Here is a 4301-nt window from a genome sequence, read left to right on the forward strand (position 1 = left end):
CTCCCAGTCTAGCTTTTTTGTACTTCACTGGAAACTGGCCCAGTGCATTCTGAAGGCAGAGAAAGCTGGAGGTCCCCAAAGACTACACTGAGTTCCAGACACAGGCTGACGCTTGTCTGCCAAACAAACATGGTTGGCAGACAAGGAGCAGAAGACCACAGCTGTAATAGATGTGGCAATCCCAGCAGATAGGAACATCAGGGAGAAGCATGAGGACATATTATTTATAATAAAAGACAATCAAAGCCACAAATCATTCTGCCGGTCAAACAATCAAGAGAAATACCAGAAAGCTAAACACAGTTTTGACTCCAGGCAGAGCAGAAAACTCTGCTTCATTCTTTTACAAAGAAACTCGTGTTTTGCATACAAATTGCCTTTATAGCCATACTGAAGTTATCCTGACTACTTTGTATAAAAAAAACATTGAAGTTTGTTTTTTGTGTTTTAAACAATAAAATTACATTTAGTGAAATAAATGGCAGCACGGTGGCACGGTGATTAGCACTGTTGCCGCACAGCAAGAAGGTCCTGAGTTCAATTCCAACACCAGGCCGGGGTCTTTCTGTGTGGAGTTTGCATGTTCTCCCCGTGTTTGCGTGGGTTCCCTCCGGGTACTCCGGCTTCCTCCCACCGTCCAAAGACATGCAGCTTGTGGGGATAGGTTAATTGGATAATCCAAATTGCCACTAGGTGTGAATGTGCGAGTGAATGTGAGTGTAAGTGGTTGTCTGTCCCTGTGTGTTAGCCCTGTGACAGGCTGGCGACCTGTCCAGGGTGTACCCCTCCTCTCACCCTATGACAGTTGGGATAGGCTCCAGCGCAGGTGACTGTTAATGGTAGTATAAGTGGAACTGATTGGGAATAACAGCAACTCGTGACGTGATAGGCCACCTAAAATCACAGAGCAGGGTCAGCTGATGCTGAGGTCATCAACTCTCAGCTTTCAGTTCTTTAGATCAGTTCAAGAACGGAGAGCTTCAGAGGACGTCCATGGCCTAGCAGCTCCAAACCTTACATCACCTAGGCCACTGCAGTGGTCACCAATGGACTCAAGACAAGTAGAGATGTGTTCTCTGCAGTGACGAATTACACTTCTCCATCTGGCCATCTGATAAACATGGTTTGACGGTTGCCAAGCGAACGTACATATCTGACTACATTATACCAAGTGTAAAGTTTGGACTTAGACTACTGGATTTAGGCTTAGTTCCTCCCATCTTAATCCCTTCCATGTATTCAAGCTGAATGTAATTTATCTAACCTGACAAATTAATTTTGTAGGAGTATTAGGGGTGGCTGTAGCTTAGGTGGCAGAGCAGGTCAGCCACTAATCAGAAGGTCGGTGGTTCGATCCCAGGCTGCCTCCTGGCTGCATGCCAAATATCCTTGGGCAAGATACTAACCCCGTGTTTGCCTACTGGTGGTGGTCAGAGGGCCCGGTGGTGCCAGTGTCCGGCAGCCTCGCCTCTGTCAGTGCGCCCCAGGGCAGCTGTGGCTACAATGTAGCTTGCCATCGCCTGTGTGTGAATGGGTGAATGACTGAATGTAGTGTGAAGCGCTTTGGGGTCCTTAGGGACTAGAAAAGCGCTATACAAATGCAGGCCATTTATTTATTTTAGTTCTGAGAACGGTGCCAAAATATTAAAAGCCTTTACTAATTAAAACTTGTACTATTTTAACGGACATATTTGCACCACTTGACCAGTGACGCCATTTAGAACCAAAGTTAAGGCAGAAACACTATTATTCATGAGCCTATATCTGTACTGGGATGCACTCAAAACCAAGTTTGTTAAATGAAGAAAGCTGTCAACACAAGTGACTCTAAGACTCTAGACAAATTTCCAAATTAAAGCTAAAGTTATTTATATTGCTCCTTTCTCCACTGTTATGATGAAGAATGACAGGAGCAGTTTTCCAAACTGTAGATATTAAAATTATACATAGATTGAAAATATGAGTTATTTGCTGTGAAATAACTGCATCTGGAATGGGAATGTCAGAGATGGGAATAAGGCGAGTGTTTGTACATACAGTGTGCATGCATTCTGCATTTGCATAAATGTTTTAAGACAAGCTCTGGTTGATTTGTGGATTTGATGCATATGAGCTTGTGGCTGTTCATGCTTGATGTGAAAAGTAGGTGAGTCGCTATGAGTAAAGCAGATGTGGTTGATTTTCTTCTTGTGTGAGTGGGTGGCTGGAAGTCTGCCTATGTATATTTTCCTTTTTAATTTTCCATTTCTCTTGGGAGTAAGATGGGTAGACTTCACCTGCTGCTACAGAACAAAGGTTAAAGCAGTTCAAAATAACTTCCATTTGGGACCATATAACAGGAGGATAGTCTTAAAATAAGTAACCTTCAAACAACATGTTTCAGACAGAGAATGACCTGAGATCTCCACCAAGGCAGAGTATAAGACCCCAGTATAAGAACATATAAAACACAAGAAGCTGGAAATGAACAGCAGAGACTTTGTTTTCTAGAAATGTAATTTAACATATGTACTGTCCAGTCTACCGGTCCTTGCTGAAAGGTGGGCTGTTTGCAGAGGTGTACCAGAGGTACTGGTGTCAGTAGATAAAGAGCCACCATGCACAGGAAGTCTGCTACAAATGTTACATTCCCAATATCAAACCACTCCCGAATCACAGATAAAAAGCACAAAAAAGACTTTTGCCTAATGTTGGAATGTTTGTTACACTTTGCATTTCATTTGAAAATCAATATCTGACAGTCTGGAGAAAGAGTGGAGAGGCGCAAAATCCAGATGTTTAAAGTACAGCCTGAAGTTTATGTGGTCTGGTGATTTGGGACACCATGTGTAACACCCCTTTCAACACTTGGGATACAGATTTAAATGGTTACCTGTGTGTTGGGCCAATAGCTGAGGTTCGACTACTGGAGCAGTGGATGACTAATGAAACGCTCTGAGAACTTGGTTTGATCAATTTGTATTCACAATTAAAGAATCTTACATACATACAATGAAAACAATCACAGTACATGAAAGGAAAAATTGGGCCCAAGTCACGGAAAATAATAAACAAAACACACACAACCCCGGGGGATTTGACTCAGTCTCTCTCTCTCGTGTCAGCCGACACCCTTAAGTGTGAGTCCAGCAATGAGGATTCTCTTTGCAGGATGTGCAAAGGAGGAATGACGTGCAAATCTGTCCTACCACTTAAGTAGAGTTTGTACAGTTCACAGTTCGTCCAAAGAATTTAGTTCTCTTCCTAGAGCAATCATCTCAAGGGTCCTGGAGGGGTGGCTCGCCATCTTTGGACTGGATCATCACTGAACTGTACGCCCAAGTAAAAAACCTGACCTGTATAACACAGTCAGAATAACATTCAAAAATCTATATTTAGTCATTTATACATATATCCTTTCTTATGTTTCGTTCATACATACTAACAAATTTGCATTTTACCTTTCCAGTATACAGAAAGAACGACAGAATATTCCAAAACATAGACAATGATAACTTCTTACCAAAGTAACCAATAAAATGGACTCTCCTGGAGCTTCAAAATGGCGATGGTGAAGCGTTGTAGCACAACTACAAAGAAACATAACCCCATTTTCTTTAAACTGTATTCACCTCACAATGAACGCAATTAAGGATTGATATAGGAACATATCAACATCTACAGCATACATATGACTTACAATCTTTACATGCATCGTCATAGGAAGCTAACAAACTCTAACATACAGTTTAATCCTCACAATCACACATGTACAGCCACATGGCTAATAGCAATAGCCGCGATAGCCGCTAGCATGTCATCGTTAGTGGCTTAAACTCACAATATTCTTGTTCACAACAAATTAACTCACCCAGAAGAATCCGAGCAGTAACAAACTCCTTTCTGGGTAACAACAATTCCTAGATAGCTTATTTCCACCGTACAGGATAAAAACAACCACGCTTTCCACTTGGAAAAACGGACTTTTCTTCCTCTCCCTCTCTCCTGATATCCGTAGCTGCTATGCAGTGAACGGCAGGAGGCGGTACTTCCCCCTGTATACTTCAAGGACCATCAGGACATTATAGACATCTTCTATTTTATTAATTCTCAACAAAATAATTTAACTTAATAAAACTTAACAGTGAACTCAAAATACTAACATCACTCATAACACACTAAAACCCCTTAGTAACTCTCCAGGGTTACACCCTCCCCCACTGAAGGGTGGCACGTCCCCGTGCACCTTCTCTGCGGCTGTGTTGTTACTGGATCGACAGGAGGGATGGTGGTTTGATTGTACCACAACGGTTCTGCAGCAT

At 42.2% G+C, this 4301-nt stretch overlaps 1 long non-coding RNA gene across 1 annotated transcript; it reads right to left on the reverse strand.

Moving 5' to 3' along the window:
* Positions 1 to 3033: 3033 nt before the first annotated feature.
* LOC146638357 (uncharacterized) lies at positions 3034 to 3981 on the reverse strand. The gene is made up of 3 exons (XR_014906641.1): positions 3851 to 3981; positions 3503 to 3569; positions 3034 to 3335 (listed from the first exon to the last, which is right to left on the reverse strand). It is a non-coding gene; the product is annotated as an uncharacterized LOC146638357 (long non-coding RNA).
* Between the last annotated feature and the right edge of the window lie 320 nt (positions 3982 to 4301).

The sequence above is a fragment of the Diplotaxodon limnothrissa genome, linkage group LG2 (assembly GCF_057381915.1).
Source record: "Diplotaxodon limnothrissa isolate DT_005_m linkage group LG2, D_limnothrissa_male_GT1.1, whole genome shotgun sequence".
NCBI classification, from domain to species: Eukaryota; Metazoa; Chordata; class Actinopteri; order Cichliformes; family Cichlidae; genus Diplotaxodon; species Diplotaxodon limnothrissa.